Source organism: Spermophilus citellus (genome assembly GCF_964194105.1).
Source record: "Spermophilus citellus genome assembly, chromosome: 3".
In the NCBI taxonomy this organism is placed as follows: Eukaryota; Metazoa; Chordata; class Mammalia; order Rodentia; family Sciuridae; genus Spermophilus; species Spermophilus citellus.
In genome coordinates, this window is record NC_138184.1 from 46,641,578 (window position 1) to 46,661,914 (window position 20,337).

General features: G+C 43.2%; 1 protein-coding gene across 2 annotated transcripts in view; it reads left to right on the forward strand.

Annotated features, from left to right (window-relative positions):
- The window catches only part of IL17RD (interleukin 17 receptor D), a 64,107-nt gene that overhangs the window by 18,606 nt on the left and 25,164 nt on the right, over positions 1–20,337 (forward strand). The window lies entirely within an intron of this gene.

The window sequence follows — 20,337 nt, forward strand, 5'->3', positions numbered from 1 at the left end:
ATTATGAAAATAGTTGAATTTAAGTATCATCATGGGAATTCTATTCATACCACTTATTAAGTTCCTTGCATATCTCAGTTTTTAACATCTATACTACTGTTAGTGATTGATTTAAATCCACTTAGTTTTCTGGGCTAGGAGCTTTTAGGACCTAATCAATCACTGAATCCATAAACAAGGGCACTGCCTCAGACCCCCTTGAGCTTTGAATCACATCGCAGTGTTGACAGTCCCCGAGGCTTGGATCTTTCTGTCAGCGACTGTCAGGATCACAGTCAAAGAGGATTTGGAGTATTGCGGTAGGTGGTGGTGGGGGCAGGGGAAAGGCAACTGAAGATAAAAGTTGATCATAAATAGTTGGGTAGGGTGCAGTGGTGCACACCTGTAATCCTAGTGATTCAGGAGACTGAGACAGGATGCTCACAAGTTTGAGGCCAGCCTGGGCAATTTAGTAAGACCCTACGTTAAAATAAAAAGGGCTGGGGATGTAACTCAGTGGTAGAGTGACCCTGGGTTCAGTTCCCAGAACACACAAAAATTTGGGTGGGTTATAGGGGTATTTAGCTTAGTAGTGTGTGGGCGTTTAGTGTTTGAAAGTCTCTGTTCGATCTACAGCACTCCCACCTCACCAAAAGAAGTAGTTTGTTTAGAAGATTATCTGCCTGTAGCAACTGCAAAATCAAGTCATTAATTTTTTTGTGTCTCCTTTCTCTCATTTATACCTAGCTGTCTTTTTACTAGGAATGCTATGGAAGTTAGACTAGTGATACACATATATACACTCATTCATACCTACCTCTTCCTTGCCTCTTCCTTGAAACTTCATTATGAAGCAGAGTACAGCAACTCTGGTTGATTCTGGATTTATTAGAGATAATAAAAAACTCAGCCCCCTAAATCACTGTTGGTACTGTTCCTTGCCCCCCTGCCCCTTACTCAGAGATTGCTATCTAGTGGGTTTCTCTTTGGGTCAAGAACTCTACTCCTAGTGTTCCTCTATCCTCCCTGATTGAACTGGTATTGCTTTCAAGGGTCCCGTGGGAAGGCCACTGGATATGACCAGAACACTTCTGGAAGATCCCTGTAAGAGCAACCTTTTCTCTCCACAAGGGTGGGTTTGAGGTTACCCGTACCAGGTTGAAGATCCTAGACTTAAAGTACACAGGAAGGTGGCTACGAGGAGGCCAGAGAAAGAAGATAGAAGTGGAGATGGGCTTTAAGAAGATAAGGTGAGAGGCTGAGGTTGTGGCTCAGTGGTAGAGCACTAGCCTAGCATGTGCGAGGCACCGGGTTTGATCCTCAGCACCACATATAAAAATAAATAAAATAAAGGTATTGTGTTGAACTACAACTAAAAAAAAAAAAAAGGATAAAAAAAAAAGAAGAAGATAAGGTGAGACTTGGAGGCTGAGGCAGGAAGATTGCAAGTTTGAGGCCAGCCTTCGCAACTTAGTGAGATCCTGTCTCAAACTAAAAAGGGCTGGGGATGCTGCTCAATGGTAGAACACATCTGGGTTCACTTTCCAGTACAAAAAAAGAAAAAAAAAAATGGTAAAGGTTTGCATTGGCATTCTCTGATGTTTGGGAAAAAGGAAAGAATGCCTGGTAGGCTGTCAGGAAGATGGGTCTCCAGAGGGGTCTGTGTCACAGGCCAGAGGAGGAAGCGGCAGTGAATGACTGGGAAGAGGTCACCCATTCAGAGACCAGACAGGTCTCTGATAACAGGGCCTGAAGCTTGAAGCACCATCAAGGCCCATTTGATGAGGAGCCTTATCTTCTGGGGTCACGCCCTCCGGAAGCTCTGTGCTTAGACAGGAGTGTTGACAAGTTGCTTTGGGAAGGAAATGTGTGGTTTTCAACCTGTGCCTCCACCTGCAGTTGTAGCAGAGCAATCAGCATCTTAATCCTCTGCAGAAAAGAGTGGAGATGTGCAAGGGACATGCAACTTGTACCTCTGAATATCCTTGTCCCAAATAATGCTTGGTCAGCTTCCCTGAACCTTTACCCAGTACTCCATGATTTAGCAGCCCCTCTTCTGTGACTTATGGCCAGTAAGGAGCTGGGCACACTGCCAGTCCTTTATATTTGTAGGAGCCTTTGAGGGTCTCCCCAGTGCCACCAGTTGGTCACTCTTTGAGAAAACATTCGTGTGCTTTGGTGACAAAGGCCCCATTGCTGTGGTGAAGCTAAGAGGTAGGGAAAGGGAAAAAGAGGTAGTGGCCTCTTGGGAGTGCTAGAAGCTCTTTCTCCTTACTGTGTCTTGGCCTAATTGAAACTTCAGCCACCTTTGCAGAGAGCTGTTGTCTCCAGGTGAGAATATCCTGGAATAGACTTTATAGCTGTGAAAATTAGAAAAGGAGATAAATGTTAGGGACTGTGTCTCCTATCCTGATGTGCCCTTCCACCCCTGAAGGTACAGAACAATTTAACACCAAACAAATGTCTTGAGTTGTACTCCTGCTTTCTAATTTGGAAATGCGAAGTTGGCTACTTTTCAAAAGTGGCCCATTATCCAGTCTCTCAGCTAATGAGTGTGTCTCTTTCATGTGACTGTCACTGCCTGGGAACGCTGCCCCACTTCAGTCACTCTTTGACCCTTCCCCAGGGCCTAGCTCTGGACCCTGCACATCCTGGATGCTCCATGAACAAGGGCTATACTACCTGTCAAATATAGATTTCCAGCTTACATATCATTAGGGCTTTTGGTTAAAGGGGATTGTGATGGAGTCAGCATTTTTGGGAGCATGTGAAACCTGTTGGCAGAACTGTGTACAAGCCCAGTCTCCCAACACCTCCTGCTTCTGATTGAGACTGAGATTGTTCATCCTGGAGCTATTCCTCTAACTCCTGGGAGGAGGAGGGCATCCCCAGGGCCAACCCTGCTGATAGGGTCACCATTCTTGCCCTCAGGGTCCTGATGAGGATGATGTAGCCTTTTGTAGAGATTGCTTGGGTACAGTGGAGACAAATAAATTCCTCCAAAAACTCAGACATTTCCCAACCTTTGCAAACAAAACACTTCAGAAAGGATACCCGCCCCATCCCTGTCCCCTGTAAGGTGGCGGAAGGAAGCTTTGGCTGACAGGAGAGTTACACAGACTTGAAGGTAGGTCACATTTCTGACATACCATTTTCCTCTGCTGTACCAGCAGCTGCTCTCTACTTTGAAAGGGGGCTTAGCTTCTCATATAAACTTTGGTTTCTGATAATATAAACTATTATTAGGATTATCTTTTTATTCATAATATATGCCTGAATCTGTACTTTATTTATGTTCTGTTTAAAACACTCATTTACCTTCAGTACCCTAAGCCAGCTTTTTCCTCTGAAAATGAAGGAAAACTTTGTAACAGGCTATTTACATCTCTCTCTGGTTGAAAGGGATACTGGGAACAAAATCATGGGGTTGAGGAAGCTTTAGGTCTCAACAAAGCTTCCAGGTTAAACTGGGACATGGTGTTGACAAAACATTTTGGTTTATCTCAAGGGTGGCTGTTTTAATGCACAAATGCTTAATTTTCTTTTTGAGAATTTTTGGCCTTTGGAGTCTCCTGCTCACTTGCTTCCCTCCATTTCCTCACCACCTGGTAGAACACTTTGCCATTAAGGACATCCTGGCAGTGAGAGTTCTGAGGCCCAGGCTGGTGTCAACTGCAGTGCCCAGACTCTCCCTCCCTGCAGAGAGGTGGGAGGAAGGCCCAGTGGTTCTGCCTCAGGCCTTCCTGACTTATTTGTAAGGAGAGAATAGGTTCGTATGCAGGCCAAGAAAATCTAATAACCTTTTCAATTTTTAATAAAATGTCTCTCCCACCCTATGTTTCTCCCTCCACTCCTCCCCCAAAGAAAGAACAGACTGAATTTTTAAGCACATCTGGACACTGTTTTCGTAAAACTCTTACCCTGAATTCCCAGAAGGAATGTATTGGCTCCCAGTTTTCCAAGCAAAAACTGAACCAATTCCTTTGTTTATAAGTACTGTGCTTGTGTATTTTAGACAGTAAAAAAAGGAATTGCACTACTTTGAGAATCCTTAGCTAGGCCCAAATGTCCTTTATGGCTCTCTCCAAGTCTTTGAGAGGTGCTAAATGTTTATGATTGGTTATTACTGGTGGGGTAGTGAAAGGTAGGGCAGGGAATTCATGAGCCCCTTCTCTAAAGTCCTTTTTCTGCTTTCTGTGGCTGAATGTTCAGGCCACCAGCTCAGGGGTACTCATAGTCTGGGCTCATTTGTCCTACTTTCTCTCCTGTGCAGTATCCTCTTGGTGAACACAATGTAGATTCAGTCAGCTGATAGATAACATTCCAGATCTGAGAATCTGAAGGCTTGCAGTGGAAGACAGAATCTGTCTTCCCCTTATCAGACAGTATTTGTGTTGTTCTTAGGTGAATCTTCTAGAAGTATAATATTGCTCAGAAAGTGCAATGAAAGCGAGGTTCATCTACCAGCATCAGTCAGTTAGGATGCTGGCTAATGTTCTCCTAGTATAGTGAGAATTGCAAAAGAGATTAAAAGAGTGTTAAGCTTTTGAAGATGAGATATAGGGGCACTTGCTATTTTAAGGTACTTATAAAACAACATGGTTCAGTTCAAACTGGTAGTTGCCGAAGTTCTTTTTTATGCTCTTTAAAATTATGTTTATGAATTAAAATTGGACCTTTAGGAAGACATCAGGGCAGTGTGGTTAAGTTATGAGGGTCATAGCTCTGCTATTACCCAATAAATGTTCGTTAGTGATAGTGACTAGCATAGTAGTTACTGCTGCTTAGAATATGGCTTGCCATAGGCTGGTTGTGGGTGTCTGGAAATAAACTCTAGAGTGCCATATTTCTGTAGGCCTCATCTCAAAAGTTAATCAGATTTAAGGACTGTCATCTTTTGCCTTTTTCCTCCTATCTTTTGGAAAGAAGGTTGTTAGCCATGGCACCAAAGTTGATCCACAAGCCTATCAATATTATGGATGTGTATCTGTTCAAATGGTGGCAAGTGTAGTAGCATAATGTCCAAAGTAGGATGATCTAAAAATTAATGCTTGTATGACTGCTTTCTTGCAAAAATTTACTGTTTTCCTGAGTTTTGGGACATAAAAGGTTTGCCTGAACTATGTTTAATTTGATAACTTTTTTTTTTTTTAGAGAGAGAGAGAGAGAGAGAGAATTTTAATATTTATTTATTTTTTTAGTTTTCGGCGGACACAACATCTTGTTTGTATGTGGTGCTGAGGATCGAACCCGGGCCGCATGCATGCCAGGCGAGCGCGCTACCGCTTGAGCCACATCCCCAACCCAAATTTGATAACTTTGAGTCATATTGATAATATTCTAGCTAATCTTTTGAACTTCTATTTATTTCGGGGTTCTGAGGAATAGTTATGTTATGGTTCATTTATTCAGGATACCAGCTTTTAGACCAGTTGGTTAGGAATGTTGGGTTAAAAAGATGACCTTAGAATTAGTAGTTCAGGGTTGGTTACCTTTATATTTTCCAGATAACATTGTTTTAGAAACTGCAGAAGCTTTTATTGTCTTAGCAGTAGATCAGACAGTAAAGTGCTGGGCCGATATTGGGGAGCATTCTGACTTGGGATCTCTGTGCTCTCCATAACACAAACACTAGAGTGCTGTTCAGGTAATACTGCAAGCTCTGAGGGCACCTGTGCATGTCAGCCAGAAAATGAGCCATCTGTCTTTTCAGTTCCTTGTTCCAGTGCCAGTGGCACCTGTTGGGTTTTTTTGTTTGTTTGTTTTAATTTTAAGCTAATGGAAAATTTTTCTTTAAGAGGCCTCCAATACATGCTTTCTACTTTTCTATAAAACCATGGGATGTGCCAGATGTGGTGGTGCACACCTGTAATCCCAGTGACTCAGGAGACTGAGGCAGGAGGAGGATCACAAGTTTAAGGTCAGCCTCAGCAGCTTAGTGAAATCTTGTTTTAAAGAAAAAAAAGGGGGGGGGCAGAGGATGTAGCTTAGTGGTAAAGCACCCCTAGGTTCAATCCCTAGTATCAAAAACCAAAGCAAAACAAATAAACTAGGAGATATGTCGGAATAGCAGCAAAAAAACAGTTGGGAATTAATATGAAGGAGCTATTTTAAATGGTCTATCAGTATAATTATTTGCTCAGTTTATTTTTAAAAAAATGTGATTTTCATGTTGAAAATATTAATCTTGACTATCTCCGTTTCTCTCAGACCTATCCTTTACCATCATTCCTACCACTGCCAACCATATTATCGTCATACCTATAGACTCCTGAGGTTGTCTCCTACCTGGTGTGCCTGCCTTCTGCCTCCCAAATTCTTCCTGCAGATGTGACCACAAGACTGATTTGTTATGATTATGTTTTGGCTTCAGCACCCTCCATTTTAGAATTTTCCTGTTTTGAAAAAGTTATAATGTACATAATATAAATTTTACAATTTTTAAGTGTTTAGTTCAGTGGCGTTGATTCATAATGCTGTGTCACTGTCACCACCATCCATTTCTAGAACTTTCTCATCTTCCTAAACTGAAACTCCATACCCATTAAACACACAGTAATTCCCATTCTTCTCTACCCCGAGACTCTAGCAGCCACTCTTCTGCTTCCTGTCTTTATGAGTTTGACTCTCTAAGTAGCTCACATAAATGAAATCATGCATATCTGTTCTTTTGTGCCAATGTCAGGCTTTTAAAGATTGTGTTCAGTGACTCTTATCCTTAGGAATTTTGATGAAGAGTTGTTAACAGCTATCAAAGGGCTTCTGTTTCCAAGTCTTCTCTATATCTCTTTAGACTCTAAGTAGTGAGTTCTATCTTGGGGTCTGATAGGGGTTTCCCTGAATATAGACAGGGAAGTCAAGGTGTGAAAGTGATGGAGAAAGAGGGATGCTGAGGGAGCCTCACCTTGGGCCTCCATAGCACTCATCTAATACCAAAAATTAGGTAAGGTAATAACTGTAAGTGGATAGTGGCTAGGACTCTTCTCTCTCCTTCTTAAATTCCTTCTATCTGTATTAAGCACAAGGCACAGGCCCATCTTGAACATATGAGGTGTGTAAGGAGACCCCAGATGTCGTCTTGCTATTGTATTGGTGTCCCCTCCAATCTCTAGGACCTATATTGAATCATCCCTTTTATTTAGTTCTCTGATCCTTTTTGTTCATCCTTTGAAGCTGCTATTTTATTGCTTTTCTCTCTTCCCCATCATTAACCTAGCCCATCACTACCTTGGTCTATATCAGAGACCCTTTCCCCTACACTCTTGTTCTCCCAATCAAAGGCTATGCTTACATCTGTAAGGAATACTTTGGGTCTTGCCCAACTCCAAGATGTGCCACGTGCAAAGATGAACCCAGTTGTCCATTGTAGCCCTATGGTTTCCCTCTTTTCAGGCCATCTGGGGCCATTTTACATGGAAAGAATGAGACTCTTGGTCGTCATTCCAGGGTCTTCAGAGTATCTGCTCTGGATGACAAGGAGTAGTGGTATTTACTGAATGCTTACCACATGCCTGATACAGGGTTGTGCACTTTGTTTAGGTGCTCATATATTTATGTCTGCTTGAAGTGATCCATTCACCAAAGACCATGTGCCTCAGGAACTTGTCCTTGTGGAGTCGCTTCCTGGCCAGCTTCCCTTTGTTCAACTCCCCCCCACCCCCTGATGTCCTTTTGCACTCAAGCCCAACTGCGTAACTTAGTACATTTATTCTACAAAGTGTAACATCATCTAGTGTAGATTTACATCTTTTAGCTTTTTTTCCAAAATAAATTATAAACTCCTGGAAGCAGAGATCTTGTTTAGCCTTATTCCTACTTAAAATGGCCTTCCCAGGGCAAAGCATAGTGGAAACTCTTAAGACATCTGAATAATAAGAACCTTTGCCTTTGCAAAGGTCTTTCATGAATAAGTGAGGAGAAGAAAACCTCAGGGAAGGGTTAAATACTGTCTTTAGATTGGGCTAAGGTTTGAAGCACAGATCTTTCTTCTTCCATAACCAGGTGACACTTTGACTCTAATCACAAAAAGGAATTTACAGCTTTTACCAGCAGATTGTCTTATCTCCTCATCTTGCTCTGTAGAATCAACTTTGCCCTGGTGTTTTCCTAGCCATTCTGACCCCCTGGAAACAGGAGTGGGAGTGTTTCGGTTTCCACATGGCTGTAATGTGATTACTGTGCAGGAGGGAGGATGCTGTCAGTCTGCTTCCTGGATTTGCCTGTTTCCCTTTTAATTTTACACAGTTCTGTTATTCACATGAGACCTGCCAACTAATCATAAAATCCCCTAAATTTATGTAATTTAAAAAAACACACAGGATAATTTATAGTAATTCAGTTATCCTTTGGAAGAGCGTTTAGGATACCACACCAGCAGATAACCTACCTACTATGTGCCAAATGGCTTTACCCATCTGCGGCATTGCCTTTTTCATGCATAGAATTAGCATTAGAGCAGGAAAAAGGGCCAGCTTTGCTGCTTCTTAACAATGGCATTTTACCTTCACAGAAAATGATGAGTGACTCATAGCTTGTTGGAGCCCTAGAATTTGGCCCAGTGGTCCTACCTCTCACCTTATTAGGTTTTTTTGTAATTTCCCTCATAGATCCTACATGTTTCTTCCAAAAGGCATGACACTTATTGGTAGCTAGTAGAGGGTTATCAGGAAAGATGTTCTGTGTATTAGGATCTAATTTGGGTCAAGGCATTGTCCATGCATTAGAGACAGCTGGAGGAATAATTTTCAGCATGATGAGGGGGTGACTGGGAAGGGTTTAGGTATTCTTCTTTGTATTTAAATTTCTTTTGTCTTGAACTTATAAAGCCCACTTCAAAAGAAAAGCCTTCAGTTTTCCTTTAGACCCACTGGGAAGGAATCTCAGAACTGCTGGGCATCCTATCCCTGTTGGACAGATAGTAGATGACAGACAGGAGATGGCACAGCTGCCTTCCTCCCAGATTCCTGCTCATCAGGTCCTGGGTCTGTAGTGCCTCTAGGGCTTTTCCTCCTCAGTTCTTGAGAGTGCACTGCTTTTGTGTCCCAATGAGCATTGCCACTCACCTGACAGCAAAGCCTCACATTGACCAGCTCCTCGTTCTTAGTTTGAAGTCATTTTTTCCAGAACCTTTGGACCTTCCTTAATGGGAAAAAATACTCCTTTTTATAAAATTCTTTTCCATTTTACACTAACTTTATGACAAAATGTAACAGGTTTCTTATTTATCTCCACCATGTGCTTTGATTTTGTAAACATTTTGCCACAGGAAGCCTAATGAAGGGGTCAAGATATACTGACTTCCTCTTGCAAGAAAGAAGGTTGTGTGGGGCTGGGGTTGTGGTTCAGTGGTAGAGCGCTCACCTTGCATGTGAGAGACCCTGGGTTCAATCCTCAGTACCACATAAAAATAAAATAAAACTAAAGATATTGTGTCCATGTATAACTAAAAGAAATATTAAAAAAAAGAGAAAGAAGGTTGTGTATGCCATTTGCTTGCCACAGTCCTGTAGGAGAGGAATCAAGGTTCACCACCACTCCTGGGCCACTTTGTCAGGGGAGGAAATATACTTCTGCCTGCAGTTCCCTTTGTCTATCTCCCTCACAATGAATTTGCTATGCAGTTGACTCTCTATACCAATCCATGCCAGAGAGGGATTTCAGGGAGACCATTCCTAGGAACAACACACTGCCTCCCTTACCCACAAGGAACATTTATCTAAATCTAAAACCAACCAAGACATCAATACTTTATTTTCACATCATTCTTTACTCTCCTTCTCAGAATGACATTTTAGCTGTTAAAGAAAATGAAAACAAAGCTGATTATTTCTTGGCAAACAATTATTTTCTGGTCTACCTATCACCCATGATTTAATTGGTGTGTCATTTTGTGTGTGTGGTTGCTTCTGTGTGCTTTAATGGGAATTCCATGTGGTAGCCTTGGGAAATTAGGAAAGAAAGTCTTCTGGATTTATTGCATATAGTTTAAGGGCAGACTGCTGGCTTCCATCCAAGAAGTGGGGAGACATAAAGTTGGGAATCATTAGTGTTTGAGTATATCCTTCCGATTACCTACTATTTTAAAATTAGTTTGTCAGAAGGTAAAAATCTGAAACAATAGTGAAATAATTTACCCTTTGAACCTTATAATGTTTATCAAAATAACTTGTGGGGACTTGGCATTGCGAAGGTGTCAGTGTCTTTTGCTGTATATTAGCATCTTAGTTTTGAGGCTCAAATAAATTTTTCCATAGTTGGCATAGAAGCCAAAGCCATACTTGGTTTTTGTTTTGGAAAGAATGGAGTTTTGGAGTTTTAGTTTATTCCCCCATAGTGGCTTTTGGGCAAATATTTAAAAACATATCCCAAATCTAACCCAGTTTTGTGTGTTGACCACAGACAACATATTCTTCAAAGGCTACTGAGCAAGAGTGGTAAAATCAGCTGTTTTCTTCATTTTTTTGGATACTGTAAGAATTTCCTCCACATCCAGAGATTTTTTTTTTTTGTTTAAAGGAACAGGAATTAGACATTGTGGTTTATTTTTTTACTTGATTTTTGGTGAAACTGATTACTACGCCTGACAGCACCTGTGATGTGGAAAGTGATAGCACCTCTCTCTTAATGGCACCACTGTACAAAGTCACATAAATAGTTGTTCCCTGTGGTGTTTGCTACTTTGTAATGTTCAAGAATCCTAACATTTTGGAAAAAGTGTTCAATCACTGAATTGTAACAAAAATCTGCCTATAAAGGCTAATAGTTGGACAGCATTACTCCAGAGTTCTGTTTAAAACTTGAAATTTCCCCTCCAAACACTTCCTTCGTTTGGATTTTGGTTTTAGTCACCAAAGTAAAATCATTCCGTTTTGTTCAACAGACCTGTTTGGTGTTAAGCTATGATGCTATTAAGAGGAGCAGGCAGTCAGATGAGGGGCCTGGTAGGTTTCAGGGATCCAGAAGCCTTCTGGAATATCATGCAAATGTGTGCAACACAGCTCTCATCAAATTCTCAAAGACATCTGTATCCTTAACAAAGAACTGAAACCCTGTGTTGGGAGGACTGAGAGGATTTTAGTGACTTTGGCTCCGATGGTGATGGTGTTACTGAGAGGAATCGGAATGGTAGAATTACAGCTGTATAGTAGCTCACACTCACCCAGTTTTCGGATCTGACCATTGTTTGTCTAGAAGCCTGGGGTGTTACCCAAACTTCAGCAAGTCTTTGCATCTGGAGACCATCTTGCATTTCAGTTCCATTGCACATGTGAATGGAACCCCTATCCTTACCCCGTGCCTAATGGAGGGTGCTCTGGGTTAAGTATGGCGTGGCCTGGAACCCATGTTACTGAGCACCCTTAACTTTGTTCCTGTCCCCCTAGTTAATGCAGGACAAGTGGCACAGCCCTGACAATCTGTGGGCACTCAGCAAATGAGTCACTTGTGTACAGTGAAAAGGCTCTAGAACTCAGGTTTGGAACTCTCTTTATGCAAGAGGCTGTATGTTGCTGCAGGCTGGCACACTCAGCATCGAGACTTGGTATTTCTCTCAAGTGACTCAGATTCCCACAGCATGGGAAGAACCAAGACTGGTGAATTGCCCTGGGAGTGGTGGGTTGAGGCTAAGGGGAAGGCGGGGCGGGTGGGGAGAAACTTGTTCACATGCTTGTTAACATTTGAGGGTCTTTGACAAAGGAAGTCTAATGCCCTGCCCGGGTCAGCCAGCGATTGCCCCCCAGGAGGCCCCGTTGTGCACAGGAAGTCAGACACTAATGATGTTAGCTAGGGGACAAAGGCGCCCAGCCTGGGAAGGGCCTAATTGCTGTGTCGGCTCCCTGGCGGCCAGCTTCCAGCTGGAGGGGGCTGGGCAGGATGCGCTAAGTGTTAACACCTGGAGCTGCTGCTGACTTCCTGGTGTGTGTATGTGTGTGTTTTTGCCATGTGGCTGGGTGTGCACACTTACAGACACACACAGGCGCTCACAAACCCTGACTGCACCTCAGGGGTACATTTTAGGATGCAGTATCTAGGAGACTAGATAGAAATTATTCAATCAGGATGTCAGGCTGTTGACTAAGTTCCCCACCCCACCCAGATAGGGAGTATAACCAGGAGGCCAGAGACACTACTCCCATCTGCCCATCCGGAATTTGGTGACTGTTGCTTCACCTCTGGGCTAGCCGATTCCCTCCCTTCTCCAGGAAATTGTCTGGGAAAGGCCAGATCTCACAGAGGGGCAGATACATATTAGAAGGGTCCCTCTGGGTTTAGATTGGAAATTTCAGTCAGAACTGAAGAGAGAATGCTCCTGGGGAAGAGATGAGGTTTTGACCCAGCTGGAGTCCCAGGGAAACCTATCTCACAGTTCCAGTGAGATGAGGAGTGATGGGGTACCTGCTACCATGGGGGTGGGGTGGGATCTTGCTCTATGTGTAGATGTGGACATTTGAGTGCATACCTGGAGGGGCCATTTGGAGGGTGTGCACCCTAGGAGAGTGGGCAAGCCCAGATGTAACACTCTCATTTCCAAGTGGGATTGCTAGATTCCTTGTGTCTAACATGCCTGTGGACCTGGGGCCTATGCATACCTCAGAGGCTCTTGGGTGGCCTTAAGGACTGCTGGGAAAGTTCTGAAATTGTTAAGAAGTGTTTCTGTGCAAAATTAGGCGAGGACTGTCTTTCACAAGATTCTCCAAGGGCGGTCTAGAAATCCTGCCCTTTAAATAGCATCAGGTTCATCAATAATTAAAAGTGAAGACCCCCTGCCTTGGCCAGTAGCCCTGCAGTGTTGGGATTAGAGGCTCAGCTCCCACAAAGCCGAGGGCAAGGCTATCTGGAGCCTGAACCTGGAGCCCTCCCATGGGCCCAAAGGAGGCAGTGTGAGCACAGGTCGACTCGGATTTTTGTAGCTTCAGAACAAAGAAGGGATGCCTGTTTCCCTCCTAGAAAAAGTGGAGGGTTTGAAAAAGGGTCTAACACTGCTGCTTCCCACTCTTTTAGGGAGTTTGTTTGTTTTTGATTGAGTTCAAGACCATTATGTGGACAAACTTAATTGTCTGACAGAAGGTGTCGCTTGTTTTCTAACATGTCTTAATAATGTCTTGATTCATGAAAAAATGTAAAAGGGGCAGCCTTCCGTGATTCCAAATATGAAAAATCCACCTTGGAGGAAGCACATGTGTGGGCGTGCTGGGGACCTGCAGGATGAAGGAGGCTGGGTCCTCATGGCAACACTGCAGTCTCCCATTCCTGCAAGTGTTTGTGCTGTAAAAGCAGAATTCCAGATGTGACACAGTGTTCATAGACTCCATCCCCAGCCCTCAGAAACAGTATTTGAAGTGGGCACAATTTGGTGCACAGCTCTCTGTGTGGTCCTAAGGCTTATTATTAGTAGTTGTGTTCTGAGCTGAACATTTCCTCTCAGCTTAGGCCTAACAATCATGTTTATAGCTTTAAGTTTTCCTCTATTGTCTAATCACTGTTTTGCCCTGGTAAGAAGTGACTTTCTTGGGCTTCTGGAGTGAAGTCTTTGTTCCTTTCATAGCTAAGTGAGAGTGAGCCAGTAGCTGATTTGCTGGGTAGGTATTGGGTGGCTGGTTGGTTGCGTCTTCTTTGTACCCAGTGTTTACCCAGAAAACCAGTTAATCTGTGAGTTTTTCTGTGTATGCTTTGCAAACTTCAGATAGACTGACTCTTACCTTAAAGATACTGGCTCTCTAACATGCGGTTCTCATTTGAGTGGAGGGGAGTGGTGTGAAGCAGAAGGAAAGGTCTGGCCCTCCATCCAGAGGCATGTTTTATAGCTTGCCTTTAACATTTTCAGAACTGGAAAAATGGAACAATACTGTCTGTTTGTGACTATCCGCCACAGGAGAGCACAGATCCCAGATCCTTAAGAGACATTTTGGAGAAAGTACTTGGGCTTTTGCTTTGTGAAGGCCTAGGAGGCTGCAGAGCTCTGTTGTATTTTTTTAAACACAGGAAGAAAGCTTTTGCATGTGTGCATGTGCATGCTCATACCTCTGGGCTTTAACTGCACAGGTACGTTAAAGTGAAGCAATCAAAAAATCTTAAAGTCAGGAGCAGGGAAGGACATTTTAAATTCCATGTAGGCCACCATCATTTAGAGAAGTTGCTTTCTGAGAATCACCTTGTATAAACATCCTGACACATATATATCTTTAGTGAATTGATGGGGGTAAGGGAGGATTGAAAAGAAGCTTGGATGAAAACTAGAGTTTTCAGTTTGATAAGCAGGACACATGGTAACTTGGCATGGGTCTACTCCATGTTAGTAGAGCTCAGAAACAATTGTCCCTTCAGCTTTCCTTTGGGGAGCGTGAAATTAGGAACATGTGTGTACTGATTAGCAACATGTCAGAGATGAATCATGATTACGGCTTTGGTCTGGTGCACAGACCACGCTTTGGAGTAGTGATTTCCTACCTCCCCAAGCAAATCTCTTTAATTAGCTTAAGATCTCTGGGTCTTATGGGCCAATGGGGTAATTGCTGGTAGGAACCCCAGGGCACTCCCCCAGAGCTTGTGTGTTCCCTGCCAGATACCCAAGACCTCACCTCCCCAAGTCAGATTGCTGGCATCCTTCATTTTTGAAGTTGGTTGCATCTAGAGGGAAAGTAAGAGAGAATAGCTCCCAGGAATGTGGAGGGAATATATCTTGAATAGATCCAGGCGCAGGCTGGCTTTGTGATTTATTTTCCTTGTGTTTTGGATTCGCCAGCATTCTCCTCAGCTTACATCACCTGGGGCTTCTCTGCCTTTGCTGACTTTTTTTTTTTTTTCCCTTCTCTCTTTTCTTTTTGGTTAAAGGTTTGAACTGAGGTAAGTGGGATTTTTTGTTATGAAACCCTGAACCAATAGTCACATGAGCCCACATTTTGCCTCCTCCCGCCCTTCCCACATCCAAAGGTTAGAGGCAAAAGTGTCATTCTATTGTACATTTTAAGCCTCCTGGGACTCTCTGCTCTCTTTTTATCTCATTAATAAAAACCCAAGATGGGAAGAATGTTATGGACAATAGAAAGTATGACTTGACCTTAGTTTTAAGTAGTTAATCAGTGCACCTTTTAAAATAATGTCCTCAATTCTTTGTAATGAAGGCTTTTATTTAAATTTTAACTCAAAATATTGTTCACTAAAAGCTGGTAAGCTTTCTGAGAGTTCCTTAAATGACTTGAGTGCAGTCTTGGTTAAGCCCTATCATCTGGCCAACATTCTATTGGAAAAGGGGACACTGTACTTACAGCACAGTCCTTTTCAAAATGCTTTTTTTCCAAAATGGCAGTTAAACCTTGTTGGAGCTGAATTGGAAATGTTGCTCTAGGGAGTTGGTGTCTTCAGATGGCCCCAAATCCTCATGACTCCTCAGGAAATTGGCCATGGATGGCCGGCAGTCTTTGTGTCCAGGCCTTTGCTTCTTGCCATATGGCTGGAGCATGGTGTGGGTTTCCAATTTTTGAATTTTAATCCTTCAGAGCACTTAAGAGTTATCCTCCCCCATCCTTCCTGAGTAGAAGATGTTTTCTTCATTATGTTCCCATTTGCTGCTTCCGTCTCTGCTTACCACAGAGCATCAACCAAAGGAATTTCATAGTGGAGCTCCAGGCACCTGGGGCTAGCATCTTAGTTCCCTTTGGAACAAATTAAAAGGTACCCGTTAGAAGAGCAAATGGGGGTGGTTAATTAACTAAGAATGTGGCACCCTGAGGCCACAGCATTGGCATTTATAGGTTTCAAGTAACAGGCAGCAAACAAGTATTTTTAATTGTCAGCTCATTAAATATCAAAACATTGTAGTAGCTAACAGCTTGGGATTGTTTCCTGAAGAATAGTTTATAAAGCTGCTGACCAGCTTTGTGAATGGCCTTATCTGTTTTCTCTTGGTGTGGGCCTTCATTCTAAGCCTATAAATCACTGTGAAAACACAACACCAGGTTCTTGTGTGTATTACCTGGCTTAATCACAAATTCATTTCATTAGAAAACTAATATGTTTCAAGGGCTGACTATGTCGGGACAATGGGCCAGGGGTTTGAGGACAGTCCTCTCACCCATGCTGTCATCTACCTCTGCTCTTTATCTTGTGCAGATTTCATAGATGGAGTTACCAGATCATCTAGTTCCCACAGGGATTACCAGCAGAACACACTCCTTAGCCTGGTGGTCAGCACCTTCTGCCACCTTGCCCTGACCTATTTGCTATGTATCCTATGGTCCTTCAAGTTTCTGTACAGTGGAGACAGAAACTTGTCTCTGTACCTCCTGCCTCCCTTGAGTGTCTCCACATTGTCATCCCTGCAGCTTAGCTCATACCTGCTTAATGAGGCAGGAATCTTATTAGGAAGGATGACATAAACATTTCTTAGTTGTTATGTGTTAGATGCTGTCTGAGCACTTGATATATGTCATCTGATGTATCCCCCATACCAGTCTTTTACAGGATGTCTCCAGAGCATTTGAACCTCTGAAATGAGGCTAGGAAATGTGCCCAAGGTCACAGGGAAAGTGGGTACTTTGAAAACACATCTTTGTAAGGCCAACCCCATTTTCTTTTTTTTTTTTTTTTAAAGAGAGAGTGATGGAGAGAGAGGGAGAGGATTTTTTAATATTTATTTTTTAGTTCTCGGCGGACACAACATCTTTGTTGGTATGTGGTGCTGAGGATCGAACCCGGGCCGCACGCATGCCAGACGAGCGCGCTACCGCTTGAGCCACATCCCCAGCCCCCAACCCCATTTTCTTAACCTCAACTCCATATAAACTCCGGGTCAGCCCACAGAAGCCCAATAGAGAATGGCAGAATCTCAACAGCTGCTCTGATGGATCAGAATTTCTGCTTAAGACCAGGGTGGGAGAGAAGGCAGCATCGAGTGATCACTTCTGGGAGTGGGATGGGAAGAATGACAACACACACCAGGTGTGTGGCATCAAGGTCCAGTTCATTTGTATTGCAGGTGAAATATATGCATATATTAGCTGTCAATTGCTGTTGTGAAGAATTACCATAGGTTTAATGACTTAAAATGATATAGACTTAATATTCTGTAATTCCGGAAGCAGAACTCCAAAATGGGTCTTAATCTGTTGAAATCAGGTGTATGCAGGACTGGTTCCTTCTGGAGCCATAGGAGAGGATCCATTCCTTTCCTTTTCCATGCTCCAGAGGCTGCCACAGTTTTTGGTTCAGTCACTCCTTCTTCCTCTGTCTTCAAAATCAGTGATATGTATCTTCCAGTCATCTCTGCCTCTCTTCTGCTTCCACTGCCACATCTCCTTTTCTGTGACACTGACCCTTCAGTCTCCCTCGTATGAGAATGCTTGTGATAACATTGGACTCATCTAAGAACCTGGAGAACCCAGAATACTATCTGCATTTCAGCATCCTTGAACTTAATCCATCCTCATAGTTCCAGATAAGAATGTGGACATGTTCTGGAGACCATCATTTCTGTCAGCCTTGAAATATAAAGGAACAGCAGGGTTCTGAGGACCAGCCTGGGTATACCATTTCTAAGGTGGTTTTTGAGGGCTGTGGAGCAGCTGAAGCATTATTTGGTGTGAGCTGAGGACAACCCTGTGGAGCATCTGTGATACATGTGCTGAGGCTGTGCATTGGAGAACTTCTGGGAGTGAAAGTGTCTTTAAAGTGCAGATAATAACTGGTACCTGGCATGGCATCTTTTGCTTTCTGAACTCCATGTCCACGGTTGGCTGGTCACAGGGTCTTAGGGTCTCTAATTTTCTGTGGAATTAGAATCACCATTTTACACTGACATGTGCAGAAGTGCCATGTAGGTAGACTGATGTATCAGGAACCTGGTATGATAGAGGCTGGACTAAGGCAGCCCACCAGGGAAGCAGGACCTGGATGATGGGAAGAGATTCATGGGAAGAAGAGAAGAGGACTCTTGAAATGCAGGAGCATCTGAGTGGAACTGCAGTGCTTTGGGAGGTTTGGAAGGTGGGGAAGGAAGTAGCCACACCAGCAAAGGTCTAGAGGAACATGGAACTTGTGAAGCATTAGAAGGAGGGAAGTGAGGTAGACATGTGTGTTTGAAGCTTAGCTTGACACCCAAAGTTCCTTGAGGTCAGGACCTGTGTTTGGTTCATACTGAGTGCCCACCCCTGTGGGGTGTAAGACAAGTTGAAATGCTCAGTGGGTCGTGAATGGATGCCACATACAAGCCTTATAATCCTTGAGTTCAGCTCACTGACCCTCTTCTGAACAGCTCCACATACATCACAGAGACCTTATTGGGAGGGATTTAGGTTTTTGCTTGCATCACTGTCTTGGGCTCCTTTCCACAATGCATTAGCCATTGCAAGTGCCTGGTAAATATCTGTTAAAAATATCCTACTGCTAGCTCTGGCAGCACCTGACTACAAGCTACTCAGGAGATTTGAGTCAGAAGGATAACAAGTTTGAGGTCTGACTGGGCAGCTTAATGAGACCCTGTCTCAAAATAAAATGAAAGAAAAGGGCGGGGGATATAGTGCAGTGGTAGAGTGCTTGCATAGTATCTGTGAGGCCCTGGGTTCAATCCCCAGTATTGCAAACAAACAAAAGCAAAAACCATGCTACAAAAGAAATATAAGGGAAACAGGAACAAAACCAAAAGCTGACTATGTCCAGCAAGTAAGAGTGACTGGTCTCCAGCGTCCCTGTATACTTAGGAATATGCTATTAAATGGAATGTGTTTCCTTTTTGAAAAGTACCTCCTTGCCAGACATGGCAGCATGTGCCTATAATCCTAGCAACATGGGAGGCTGAGGCAGGAGGATGGCAAATTTGGGGAGTAAGTTTAACCTGAAGTTCTGTAGGGAGAAGAAGGGTGGTTTGGGGGTCTTATGCTTTGGTCTCTGGCATTCCCAAAGGGTTGTAGGGACTGTTCTCCTGCCTGGTTGTCTCTCAGGGTCTCTGCCATCTCTGAAGGTTGGGCAGCCTCTAGCTTGTGACTTGTCCCTATGAAATCATGGATACTCTAAGGATTTTAATAAGGTAACAGTACTTTCCAAAGTTTCATTTCAGGCGAGGAGTTCTGGAACTTTACATATGTGGGGAAGTAAAAGTGAGTGGAGGAAGCTAGAGAATGAAGGTGAACCAGGAAGAAGGGGAGCTGCCACAGATCAGGGGTTGGGGGACCATGTTGATTTAGGTTTTGTGTTACTGCTTACTTATTTTCCCACTTTAGAGAGGGGTGTGTGTCCCTTTCTGCACAGCTGTGCTTTCCCAAGGTTCATGTATATCTGAGCTCAGGGATATGGTTTCAGTGGGCGTGACTGGCTTCAGGATAAACAGCGTGAACATGCCTGAAGCATACGGATGTGATGGGGTTGTGTCCTGAAACCTGGGCCCCATCAGAAGTGTTCTCCACATTGTGTCTCAGTGTAACAATTGCCCATTAAATACCAGGCTGCCAGCATATGGTTTTCCCCAACATCCTCCTTGTTAAGTGGAAACTTTAGCTGTGTGGCTAGAATATTTTCCCATCATTTAACTCTTCAGAATTAACCTATTTTAGAGAATTCTGCAATTAATACTCAATGGCACATTTGCAGATTATTAGAGAAACAGCTAAGTCAAAGTGGGTAGATTTAGAGCTAGCTGCTCTTTCCCATAATGGATAAACCGTGGGGTAGGAAAAGGCGGGGTCATAGAAGGATTCTCTATGGATGCTGTAATTAAAGTGGGAAGTCTGGCGGAGTTGTTAGCCCTGCTATTAAGAGTGCAGATGGCTAATGGCCACATCACCAACAGTTAAGAATTAGACCTTTTAAAGTCTTTTTTCTTTTTCTTTTATGACCCACCCTGTGTATTCCAAGCATAGGTATGGATGCAGTGAAGAATTTTCTCATAAAAGTAACGGCTTATTCCCACACTCGTTCCCAGTCTGGGAATGAGAAACTGGTTTCCTTAGACTTGAGGAATTGCCTATCTGTCTTGGCTTAATAGAGCTTTCAGATGAGGGCGTCTGGTAAGAGAATTTTATAACCAATCAGTTCTAAAAGTGGATCCAATTGGAACGACTCCAGCTGGCAGCCCTAGTCTTATTCCCAATTTTACTATTAATGAATTATTTAACCCCTAAAATAGAATAGCCTGTTCCTATTGTCTCAGGGGAAATGAGTGTCCATGATCCCCTGTGACCTGGCAGTAAGAAATCCCTTGGGCTGGAGGATGTTTGGCAGTTGTGATGACATAGGATGGGTGGAAAGAATGGTGGGTGATACTTGGGGACTTGTATGACACCAAGCCTCTGCAATGTTGCATTTAGACTCCGTGGGGATCTGTGTTGGAAAAGTCAGTTGGCTTCATACTTAATTGTATTCTCTTGTTTT